Source organism: Macrotis lagotis, chromosome 1, assembly GCF_037893015.1.
Source record: "Macrotis lagotis isolate mMagLag1 chromosome 1, bilby.v1.9.chrom.fasta, whole genome shotgun sequence".
Lineage (NCBI taxonomy): Eukaryota > Metazoa > Chordata > Mammalia > Peramelemorphia > Peramelidae > Macrotis > Macrotis lagotis.
The window spans coordinates 123,827,619-123,840,941 of NC_133658.1; the positions used below are offsets into that span (position 1 = coordinate 123,827,619).

A 13,323-nucleotide genomic window follows, 5' to 3' on the forward strand; every position below is an offset into this window, starting at 1 on the left:
ACTTTAGTTATTTACTGCTGGTTCTTTTGAATCTCTCCTAATCCACTGATCCATTACTCTATTTCTTAACCAGTACCAGGAAGTTTTGATGACTGCCACTTTATAGTGTGTTTTAGATTTGGTAGAGCTATGTTATCTTCCTTTACATTTTTTTTATCAGTTCCCTTGCTCTTCTTGACCATTTGTGACTCCAAATGAATTTTGTTAATATTTTTTCTGGCTATTTGGTTGGTATGGCACTGAATAAGTAATTTAATTTGGTTAGAATTGTCATTTTTATTATATTAGCTCATCCTAACCATGGACAATTAGCCTTTTCCCAATTATTTAGATCTGTTTTTATTTGTATGAGAAGTGCTTTTTAGTTGTATTCATGCAGTTTTGGGGTCTGCCTTGGGAGATAGATTCCCAAGTATTTAATATTGCCTATAGTTACTTTATTTTTTTGTGCCATGATTGCAATATTTAATTTCCTAAAACACACAGCACAAGCAGGTGAGGGCCTGGGGAAGGACACCCACTGCTCCCTGAGGCTGCAGCCTGGGACTCCCTGCAGCAGTCAGTTCCCATGATTCTGTGCAGGAGTTGCCCTTCCCCAGGTCCCAAGGGCACTTTGCTCAGCCTGGCCCATGGGGCCTACAGCACTTCCAGGCCAATGCCAAAAAATCTTTCTTCCAAGAGGTAAAGGGAAGTTTTGGGGTGAGTCAAGAGTTCAAGGCAAAGGGATAGACAAGGACAGCCAATGTCGTCCCTTCTCTAGCGCTTGGAACTGCCCCCACCCTTCTTGGACTTGTTGCCGGTGTGTGTGCGGATGAGCAGCGGGGCTGAGCTGACAGGAGGTGGAAACGGGGGTGGTGGGGGGCTCCATAGGCTCTGTTGGGCCGGCACTGGGTTGGAACCCTTCAAAGGGTGAGAATTTCAGGGGGCTGATGGGGGTACGAGGACTACTGTTGAGGGTTCGAGGAGATGGAACTTTGGGTTGGAATGAGAAGCCTTCCTTGATGCCCTCCAGGACAGAGGGGGCCACATAGGTGAAGCCCAAGAAAAGACTGGTTGGCACTTTCACTGAGGGATGTGTCATCAGGACTGTCCACCAGTGTCTGCCTCGTGAACCGTGTGTCCAACTGGCTTGCATCCTCTTCAGACTGTAAGCAGGGCCGGAAGGGAGGTTCCACCTGTCGGGCTAAGAGGTCTTCCCGGTTGATATGGGAGATATGAAGAAAGGGTGTCTCTGCACATCCGCTGAATCCCCGGGTCCACCCCCAAGTCGCTGGCTGGGGTTTCTCCTTAAAAACTTCTTCAGGAGGTACCGGGCATCCGGAGTGAGGTATGGTGGCAGCTCCAGTTTCGCCCTGAGGATCTTGTCGATGGTTTTCTTTCGATTCTCTGCAGTGAAGGGCGGCGATCCTGTGAGCACGTCATACATCAGAGCCCCCAAGGCTCCACCAGTCCACGGTCCGGTTGTGGCCACTGTATGTGAGGATCTCAGGGGCCATGTACTCTGGTGCCGCAGAACGTGTGAGTGACCGAGCCCTCGTGGATGGACTCTTTACACAGTCCGAAATCGGTCAACTTGATGTGGCCTTGGCTGCACAGGATGATGTTTTCAGGCTTCAGGTCCCGGTAGATGATGCCTTGGGGAGTGGAGGTGGCCCAGAGCCAGTGTGATCTCCCCTAGGTATCCTCCAAGAAGATGCCCTCCCGTTCCAACTGCATGAAGAGCTCTCCTCCACTGAGACACTACAAAATGATAGAGCTTGCCACCCGTCTGGAAGGCATATATAAGTTCCACGATGAAGGGGTGCCTCACAGCTTCCAGGATGCCCTGTTTAGCCCATGTGTGGGCTGTGTCCTCGGCGTGGTGCATAATTTTTGCTTTCCTCAATACTTTCATGGTGAAGATTTTTCCTGCATTGGTACCTTGTACCTTCCGGACCTGAAGACCTTGCCATAGCCCCCCTTTACCCAGTACTCGGAGTAGCTCAAAGGAGTGGGGGCCGATGCGTTCGGGTCCAGGGTTCACACAGGTCTCCGACAACTCCACCTCTTCATAGTGCCCTATAGGCTCCAAACCGGCTGTCTTCAAATCCACATCGCCATCCGTGCGGCTGAGCCCCGGCTCGCCGTCGCCCTCGTTGCTCTCCTTGGTCTCCAGGTTGATGTCGAAGACGGCCACCATGGTGGGCCGGGCCGGGCCTCTGCGCCCCCCACCCCGCGTCCCCCCCCCCCGCGCCCCGGGGCCCCCGCGTCCCCCCACCAGCCGGCTCCGGCTGGCCGCGCGTCCCTGCATCACCCCCTATAGTTACTTTAAATGGAATTTCTCTTTCTATCTCTTCCTCTTGGGCTTTATTATTCATATATAGAAATGCTGATGATTTATGTGGGTTTATTTTATATCCTGCTACTTTGCTGAATCTGCTAATTGTTTCAAGGCATTTTTTAGATGATTTTTCTTGAGTTCTCTAAGTATAAAATAGTATCATCTGCAAAGAGTGAAAATTTGCTTCCTTATCTCCAATTCTGATTCCTTCGATTTCTTTTTCTTCTCTTATTGTTAAAGCTAATACTTCTAATACTATATTGAATAGTAATGGTGATAATGGGCATATTTGTTGCATCTCTGATCTCATTGGATATGTTCCTAGTTTGTCCCTATTACATATAATATTTGTGGATGGTTTTAGATAGATGCTACTCATAATTTTAAGGAAAACTCCATTTATTCCTAAATTTTCTAGTGTTGTATGTTGTATTTTATCAAAGGCTTTTCCAGCATCTATTGTGATAATCATAGGATATCTGTTGGTTTTGCTATTGATATGTTCAATTATATTGAGTGTTTTCCTAATATTGAATCATCCCTGCCTACTTGGTATAAATCCTACATGATCATGTTGTATTATCTTAGTTATAACTTGCTTTAATCTTATTGTTAAAATTTTATTTAAGATTTTTGTATCAATGTTCATCAGGGAGTTTGGTCTATAATTTTCTATCAGTTTTGGTTCGTCCTGGTTTAGATATTAGCACCATGTTTGAATTTGGCATAATTCAGGAAGAGATTTCTTTGCTCTTTGGAGAAAATTCTTTGTACTACATTCCCCAGAAATGCATGTATGGGCTCTGTATCATGATATAGTCATCTAGCAAGTGGTCTGATTTATGAAAATTTTTCCTAAGAAAATAATTACAAATCTGATGCTATTAACTTTGTTTGTAAATGCCTTATAAGAAAAAAATATTCCATGGAGACAAAATAAGATTATAATTGTGGAGACACTTTAGAAATACCTTCTTTGTGAGGATGCTCCCAACTCACTTCCCCATTCTTTCTTTTTAACACCTTGGGACATAATTGAGTCCAACTGAATAACCTATAGTGCATTTGTTCATATTATATTTTTAACCAAGTTTTAAACATGGCATTTTACATGTTTTTGAACATAAAATATTAATTAATAAATATTAGTGCATTTTATGCCCTGGGTTTGTCTTTTCTTATAGTTTTCTTTTTTGAAGTTAGAGCTATTGGAGAAGCTGCAAATTCATGCCCGTTTGTACTCCTTCCTTTTCATCATTCTTTTGTCTTTTATCATGGACAGTTTTTCATAGGAAGCCATCCATCTGGTTTTATTTAAGATATCCTAGATAGCCAACACAATCCAAGATCTTTCCCTTCAACGTGGTTCATTAATATCAGAGATTTCCACTCTATAGCCACTCTTTTTTAAAATAAAACTGTTACCTGGAGTGAGGATATTACGAAGTAACACTCAATCATAAGCATATGTTATCTCATCAACACAGATAAATTTTAATCAGATTAGCCTGAGAATATGGGCACATTTTTGATGGAATCTCAGGGAGGGCTGAGTTTAGGAGGATGCAGTGTGAGGGCACTGGTGACTCAAGGGGAGGTTTTGTGTATTTGTATATTTTGTGTATTTGTATAAAGCTGGCCCTCCCGAAGTATTGGCCACTCCCACAGCATAGGCAAGTGAGCCAGAGCCAGAGACTTGAAAGTAAGGTGAGTAAGGGGGCTTGGGTACTCTCCAACAATCAACACTTGTAAAATGTCTCAGCCATTATCTGATTACTCCTATCCTAACTGGAAATCCAGGAGACAGAATTTAATAGCTATCATTAAATAGCACTTATATCTTTCCAGATACTATCATAAAAGCTTTACAATTATTGTCAGAGAGAAGTTTCCTTTATATTTCTTGTCCTCATGGTAGTCAACATATACAGGGACAGTTTGGAAGGAGGTGTGGAGGAGTTAACCAAAATTGGGGAATATATTCTTGGTAAAGGAGATAAACAAAATCAGCATCACTGGGGAGCTCATCCCCAGTTCTTTTCTTCTGATCCTGAAGCTTGAGGCACATGCTTGCATTGGCAGAATTTTCCCTTTAGGTTCAGCACTCTACTTACAAAATTGTCAATAAGCAATACCTAGATAGGCACCTTGCTTTGTCTTTCTGTCTGCAAACATCTTACGTGTCTGTATGAGATAGCATGTTGAATAGCAGTTTGGCAGTAGTGATTCTCTTATAGATTACTGGAGTTTCTAGGATTAAATTTAAGACCTGAAGGGGGAAAGAGAGAGATATATTTATTTCAATAGACAAGAAATACTTGGGAAGAGGCTGGGTGGAAAAATAACCTCTCAGCTTTGAGGACACAATAGCAAAACTTCTCTTGTTTTTTATGTGAATAGAAAAAAAATCCTCATAAACAACATCTATAGCTTGAAAATGCTTTTTTGGGGGGGGATGGGAAGGGTATAGTTTGGGAATGTTTTCAAATTGAATATAGCTTCTCTAGTCAAAGTAATAGAATGACTCAAAATAGGAGTGGAGGACACCTCGAGATGGCCATAGGTGACTGAAAATAAATGAAATTGCCTTATGGTTTGCCTCTGAGACAAGATGGAAGGTTTTCATGTTGAAGTATTAGCATCATTACTCTGCCTGGAAATCTTGGTTAGTTCACATTCACTCTGTAGAATTCAAGGCCTCACTGATAGATAGATGGCCTGAGGCATGATGATGCATGACCCAGGCCATGAGTGGGTGTAGAGATAATATGATTGTGTTCTATGGATATATACGTGTGTGACTTTCTTTGCATCATGTACTCAAATAAAACAGGTAAAATTCAAATGTAAAAGTGGAATGCATTTTTATTTTGAGTCTCTCTCCCTCTAGTTCATATTGCTAGGAGGGACTCATCCTTACCAGGGAATTCATATAATCTTCAGTTTACAGCAAAATAAGATGATCCTGGACAATATTTCTCATCCAGTACAAAAAGATTGATTTTAATCTTATTTTCTATAACATGCTTTGGAAAATGAACAAGGTCTTATTAGGAAGGGAGGAGTATCTTTAGTGTAGCATCCCAAGGATCTCTCTGTTTCAATTCCATTTAATGTTTTTTACAAATGATGTAGACTAATAAGGTCAAGTAAAGAGGTTGTTAAACTATACATCAGTATCTCATGTTGACTTAGAAAGCCACATATTAATATTATCTTATTGTATTTTTATTTAACAAAATAAATTTAACAATATTTAAAAATGTTTTTCAATTATATTTTAATTTAGTTCGGGCATCTTTAATATCTCTGATGTAGACAAAGCCATGATGGACAAGCTAGCACTTATCCTTTTGTTATTTCTTATCTATCCCATAGAACTTATTCCCAAAGCCATGAAGGCAGACAAAGCCAGTGCTCTGAAGCATTTAGTGTTTAACTGGACATCGGAGATGCAAAGTCATCTGCTGAATCCTGGACCATTACTGATTGTCTTGACTTTTATCACTGAACTTTAATGACTCTGGAAGAGAGAGTGAGGCTGACAACTTTGTGCAACTCTATTTCATTTTAATTTATATGCAAGTTAAGACATCATCCACGATGTTATCTGTCCTCTTTGAAAATGAAGGATGAACAACAGCTTGCTTATATCAAGTTTTTGGTTTTTTTTTTGCATGTTTTTGCCCCTATCTGGTTGTGAGCATCTTGAGTCAGGGAATATCACTTACTTTTCTTTGTATCCTCTGGCTTATAGTAGATACTCAGTAGATATCTATCGACTGATTGAATGCTAAATACTTATCAGATTTGCCAATGGTGCAAAACTGGAAGGGAGAGTTAACATTTTGTATAGCATAATTGGGAACATAAAGGGAAAAAGTATCTTAGAATGATGGTTAGGATCTAATAAGATTATATTGAATAGGTACAATTATATTGAATAGGTAGAAATATACAGATTCTATACTTGGATTAAGATTCAGCCTCAAATGCACTAGAACATGAACAGGAAGATGTAGCTAGCAGTGGTGCATATGAATAAGATCTAGGAATGTTAGTGGAATATTTCTCCTATATGAGTCAAGAAGTGTAAGACAAAAAAAGATAATGAAATATAATTTATTTGCATATTTGCATTTTTATTTATTCTGCATTTAAGGGCATCATTTTATCCAAAAAGGGGGGAAAATATTCCTTACTCTACTAAGGTCAAACCATTTCCCTAGAATTGTGATCAGTTCTAGGCACCATATTAAGGGAGGCATAGGAATAACCACAACCAGAGGAGGGCGATTAGAATAGGAAGAGGAAGGTAAATCATTCCTTCTAAGGATCATTTGAAGGAATTGGTGATGCCAAGCTTAAAGATGAAAAGGAAGCAGAAAAGAAATTATAACTTCTTCAAGTATCTGAAGTATTGTCATGTGAAAGGGAGATTTGACTTATTCTTTGCCCTAGAGAGCAGAACTAGGATTAATGGATGGAGATCAAAGAGAAGTAGCTCAATATAGGGAGAAAACTAACAATCAGCCACCCAGAAGTACAGTGAGCTGCCTTGAGAGGTAATGAATTTTCTATCACTGAGGGTTTTGAGAGGCAGCTGATATGGATTGGACTCTAAGGTATTTTTGTTTAGATGTGACTTAGACTCAATGGTACCTCATTTCCTTCCAATTTGTAGATCCTATGAGGGCCAGTCTTGGAAAGTTTGTCAGGTGCACTTTTTTAAAATCCTGCTTTCTCATACATCTCATGGTACTCAAATGTTACTTCCTCTATCATTCCTCCTTGCTTCCTGGCTGTACTTTTGATTCTCCAGAACTTTGCATCATGATTCAATAACCTTCTACCCTAGAATTTCCCAAACAGCCCTCTTTACTTATTACTGAGTTCCTTCCACAATTTTCCCCTTTGAGACAGGCCCAGGATAATTATGCTTCATTTCTTTCCTGGCTATGCTTCTGACTCTCCAGTTTTCAGCACAATGCCCCAATTTAGGTATCTCCCCTTCCACTTTCCCCTTTGAGTTGTGTTTCCATTTAGGATGTAAACTCCTTGAAGGCAGGAAGTGTCTTTCTTTTTGCTTACATTTGACTCTCCAGTGTTTAGCATATTTATGTGCTAAGCACATAAATGCTTGATAAATACAAGTGGACATCTTACCTCTCCTGCTTGTATATCTCATGAGGTCAAATTATCTAATTGGTGTGGCTATGCCCTATGTAGATATAGATGGCAATTTCTCTCACATTGAATATGCTAATCAACAAACACTTATCAAGCACCAAAATGAACCAGGCACTGGGCTGAACACCGGGGATAGATACATAAAGGATTGATTAATTCTTCTATGTAATGAATTTGAATTCTAATGTGGTAGGGAAGGGGCAAAAAATACAAATACATGTACGGGCATAAAGAGGATAAATAGCAAGTGAATAAATACAAAATAGTCAAACATAAGGTAGTTTGGGAAGAAAAACACTTGCATTTGGATGGAGGACATAGGAAAGTGTTTGAACAGCAACATGAAGTATGAGAGATACTATAAGTCAAAGGTGAGGAAGGAGTGCAACTCAGATATGGGAAAAAGTCATTGAAAAAACATGAAGATGGGAGATTAAGGGTTTTGTATGAAGCCATAATTGGCTTATTCAATATTATGGATCATGGTAAGGATGGGAATGAGAAAAATAGGTCATGAAAGTTTTAAAAAAGTTAAACAAAGTTTCTATTCCAAGACTTAACATTTTTTAACAATCCAATCATAAAATATCTTTCATGTTTTCACTTTTTGTGTCTAGTCCCAAAGAGACCAAAAAGAATGTCAACAAAAATATTATTTGTTTTTGCATCATTGGAGAAAAGAGAAGAATTGAAGAAGGGCTTAATGTGAAGAGTGAATGGGTTGATGATAACTGATAATAGAGAGAAGGCAGAGGGGTTCAATCCTCATTTTGATTTGCACTCTTCTTAAGACAATGAACTTTGTTCTAGAAAGGAGAGATTATAAATGACATTTGGGCATAAAGATCAAAGATGATCAGGGAGATGCTGAGAGAATCTAACTTCTCTTATTAAGTGTCAGTCAGAAAGATTTTTTAGAATCAGAGGTAAGAATCTAATAGGATAAGAATAGGGAGGAAGGTTAAAAATCTATAACAGTGAAGGGAGGACCCCCCACAGATAAGAGAAGATATTCACTGAAATATGAAAGTTTCTGTGATAGGCACTATAACAGTACAAAGAGAATGATTGAATGAGCAAATGAGGAAATGGAGAATGTACAAATTAATCTTTATATTTCTTTAGATGGAAGACTTTAGTTTCTGCTAACACCTAATGACTAAATTTGCCTAGATTTTAACTAATTTAGTCAAAATAAATTAGCTTTGATTAAGTTTTTGTTATATTAAGATTGTTTATTGGAAAGAGACTTCAAGATTCTGGATTTGTGGGAGAAATATTAGTTTACATATCTACATATATCTACATATATTCCTTTTAAACATATAACACACATATAACACACATAACACACACATATATAACATATATAGCATATATAAACATAAATTATGGTATGACTTACATCATGCTTTCCCATAAGCATCCTTTGAATAATATATATTTTTATACCCATTTTAGATATGAGTAAACTAAGGAGCAGATAATTTAAGTTGCCTGCCCATGGTCATATGGGGTCTCAAAACTAAAGACCCTTTAGCTACCTTGGACTGCATCCTAAACACTACTGTAATCTGGCATGCTTAGAAGTCTATTGGTTTATATATTGTACGAGATCACATTTGGATTTAAGTTTGTTGGTAGTGCAAAGAGTTTCATGAAAGTATAGAAACTGCCATTCATGTATAGTTATATCTGGACTCTGATTTCCAATGAAAGGTCATATAAACAGAGGTTAAATTTTGTTTTTACACACATGTGCTTTTTTCATTTGTGCAAGGTGAAATGCATAGTGAATGGAGATCCCATATTGGAGCTAGGAAGATTTACATGTTCTGTCTCTTACATATTCTGGCTATGTGATTGTAGGTAAGGTATTTAACTTCTCAATGCCAGTAGAAATGAAGTGTTGATTTCCACTGGTAAAGATGAATTTTATTATCAATTTCTACTCTGGTAGTTCCCCCCAAGTTCATACATCCTTCACTCCAAAATAATATCTTTGAACTACTTACATGAACCACAACATTGCATTCTGACTCCTCCTTCCCACACACATGCACACAATTTTGCTGTTTTTTTTAATTTTAATTTTAATAGTTGCCCTACCTACCTGAAGGGATAGCTTTAGTGATACAATAAGTTAATAAGCATGAAAATCCTTTCCAAAGTTGCAGGATCTATGTGAAAATGAGGTCTTTCTTTGTTATTAATGTTGCTATTTATTATGGTACTGCCATGATTGTGATGAAAGGAACAGTCAGCAAACATTTATTATATGCACCAGGCTCTGTGCTAAGTGAGGAGATAAGGAAACTGCCCAAAGAAAGGAATCTGGTGACTATAATTCCATTCTTGGCTTACTGTCAGCCCCACCCAATTCCAAATGGTCTATCCTTTTCCAGAGTCATGCATGATGATACCAACAGAAGCTCCCTATTACTTCAAGACAGCGAGAAGGACATGGACTCTGGAGTCAGAGGCTGTTGTGTTAGAGGACATGGATTTTAAAACCACCTCTAATACCACCAAAAGGCAATTTTGAGTTTTGAAGCCTTCACTGGACTTTAGTTCTTCACATTTAAATGAGGAGTTTGGGCTAAATAGCCTCTGAGATCCCTTTTAAGATCTAGATCAATGCTCCCAGATAGTCTAGGATTATAGTAATTTTTATTATTTGAGATGAGAGGGTTAGTTGGGGCTCATAGAGTCCTTTCCCAGTTAAATACTCAGGATTGACTGGTTAGAGTTTGCTATGCCGTGTTTCTCTCAGTTAGTTTGTTTTCTTCTTTCCTTTGGTCTTGGATGGAAAGAGCTGGAGGGGTACAGCCATTACCCAGTGACATCACATTTTCCAATGTGCCAGATAGCCAAAGAAAGCAGAGGAGACAAATGAAGGGGACACTAAAATAACACCCAAGGCACAGGTCCCCATGGAACCTGGCACAGAGGGGGGGAGATATTTGATTGGAGTAATTATTTTAATTGAATAATCATTTTAAATCAATTAAAGGAAAGTTTCAATCGGAGGATGCCAAAATCTACACATGCAATCTATTTGGCAGGCCATGAGGCTGAGTGTTAGTTGTATGCACACATACACACATAGAGAGACACTCCTAGAGGAATCCTTTCACAATTGCTCCTTACTCCCAGCATGGCAGACCTCCATGCTGAAGAATGCTGTGATAGGATAAGTCAGGGTGATTATATGGCGTAGTAAATAACCGTTTTTTATAACTGCCAACAACTACCTCAGTTTCCCAGTCTGCCCCCAAAGGAGTAAATTGATTCATCCTAAAAGTTCAGGGTGAGGAGAGCCAGAACAGAGGTTTGGTTTTTCTGTTGTTCCCCCCCCCTTTAATTGCATACCTTTTGGGTATCTCCCAGGGCATTCGAAGTGTTTCCTGGGATCGCTGGATGACAACAATAATGTGTTACGAAAAGGGGGCTGATTAAGTTGAGTGAAATCCATCCTGGCAAAAGACTCTTTGCTGCAGCTGGTTCCATTTACATTTTGTATTTTTGGAACTCGTGAATGTTCCAGGGAGGGATGGGATAATTGATTTAAATCAAATTATGAAATCTGATACTTTGTGTTCCTAAAAACAGCCTTTCTGGAATTGCATTCTGCAATGCGGACTTTGCAGGTAACAGGGATCATTATGGGAGAGGCTGGTGTGTTGTGGCATGTGTATGTTTGTGTGTGTGTGTGTGTGTGTGTGTGTGTGTGTGTGGTGTGGTATTCCTTTAGATTCTTGCTTTGCAACCTGTGCCAGGATTTCTCTTGGAAGCCGAATCTTGAGCCGTGTTAAAGAATCCTGTCTCCCTTGCTTTAGGTGAGAGGCGGCAATCACGTCCCTTCCGTTTCTTGTGCCAAGCACAGTCATTGATTTTAATGGTGAACTGCTCAAGTTTCATCTCTTTGATCATCGAGCTGAAATTAAAGACTGTACATCGTGTAAATGATGGGGCCTCCGTGAGAGATGCTAATAACTAGGAGGCTTCACTCTGCCACACATCCATTTCCATTTGGAAAGACAATTTGCCTCCTAGTTTTGAAAAGCTATTTTAGAACAGTTTTCAAAATCAAGATTCTTAATGTATCTTGTTCCCATCTGTAGCCTAAATTATCTGTAATTAAGTTAAATGACTTCATATAAATAGTAGACCTATGCGGTTTGTGAAATGATTGTTTCATATACATCTATAATGTGTGTGATTGGAGTAACAATGGACTCAGTATACCTCTATCAGTAGTGCTGGGTGACAGAAGACCAGACTACTTTGGTACTGGCTCTGTCACCAACTACCTCTGTGGCTTTGTACGAGCTCTTCCCCCATCTGGGCCTCTGTCTGCCCTGGAAAATAAGGGAGTTGGACAAGATCTCTAAGAACCCTTCTAGTACCAAGAATCTATGGTTCTATGAGTTTGACTTTAATGATCAAATACTGAATTAGTAACCTTTGTTTTCTTGCTGGTTTGGCTCTTGATCCATTGAGTGGACAACAGCTCTTGTCTCATGTCCTGGGCACAACTCAGGAACCCAGGAAAGCCTTTACAGCTTCCAGGGCTCCCCAGAATGGATTCCACTTCTGGGGAAATTGCCTCACTGAGCTATGGCAGGCGACAGGCCATTGAAAGGGTTAGTCACTATGAAACACCCTGACAACAGACTTGTATTTATTTACTGGCAAATGTTCAATAGGGGTGGGAAGTTGGAGCCTGGGTCAGGTTTCTGAAAAGCCAGTGCTTTTCCACAGCTCTCTGGCTGAATACCCATGGAGAAGCTGTGAGTTCCCCAAGCTGTAGAAAAGTGTCCTTCTTCCTCCGCCTTCTCCCTGGGCTACTGTGGGGCTGTGGCCTTGATAAGGGTTTATTTCTCAAATGAGCAAGACTTGATGACACTGGTAAGTGAACAGAGAGCCCAAAAGCAGTTACTCTATCTTGACACATACACTTCTCTGTAGGCCCTTGGATTACAGAACAACTCAATATAATTGAATGCAGACAACTCCTGATCACAGTAGAAAAATCCAGTGGGACTAATTTTTACTTTCTGTGGTAAAGATTTTTTGTTGTTAAAAATAAGAGCTCACATTTATAGCATGCTTGTTTATAATTATCCTGTAATATGTACAGTGCATGTTGCTATTCCTATTTTATAGATGAGAAAACTGAGGCTATTAAGTACCAAAACTAAGTCTTCTGATTTCATATCTAGTGTTATTTCTCCCTTACACAACACAGCTTCTTATTTATTGTTGTTTAAACCAAGACACATGATTATTTTAAAGTTGCAAAATGAAACTACATCATTGAATTTTTCACTAGTAATAATCAACATGATATAATTCTTTATCCAACCTTATGAAGTAGGACTTGGGTTAAAATCTACCCCTGAGAATGCCTGTGTTTGATCTTGAGCAAATCTTAACCTCTCTGAAGGGGCCACCATTTTTCTCATCTATAAAATGAGATAACTAGATGGTATTTAGGTCCCTTCCAGCTCTAAATCTATGATCCTGTTTATGTTTTCATTTTACAGCTAAGGAAACTGAGACACATAAAAGTTATGTTCCATGCTTACAGGTCTCCTGACTTGTTTTAGTGTTCACCATATCATATTACTTCTCAATAGGAAAAAATTTTCTTTCAGTCATTAAACTTACAATCATATTTTCCCTTCACAAAGTGAACCTGAAGTATGTTCATCTCTTCTATAAAAGTAGTTTCACCTCTAGGCCTGTAGTAACAATACTATTGTTGAGATTATCTTGCTTTATCTGTGATTGGCTCAAAACCATGAATT

At 39.2% G+C, this 13,323-nt stretch overlaps 1 long non-coding RNA gene and 1 pseudogene across 2 annotated transcripts in view; one reads left to right on the forward strand and one right to left on the reverse strand.

Moving 5' to 3' along the window:
• Positions 1-756: 756 nt before the first annotated feature.
• LOC141514119 (ribosomal protein S6 kinase beta-2 pseudogene) lies at positions 757-2,179 on the reverse strand (annotated as a pseudogene).
• An 8,958-nt stretch (positions 2,180-11,137) lies between these two features.
• The window catches only part of LOC141502595 (uncharacterized), a 221,522-nt gene continuing 219,336 nt past the window's right edge, over positions 11,138-13,323 (forward strand). For both annotated transcript variants that reach the window (XR_012472600.1, XR_012472599.1), the window contains exon 1: positions 11,138-12,421. This is a non-coding gene — a long non-coding RNA (uncharacterized LOC141502595). The remainder of the gene's footprint in view (positions 12,422-13,323) is intronic.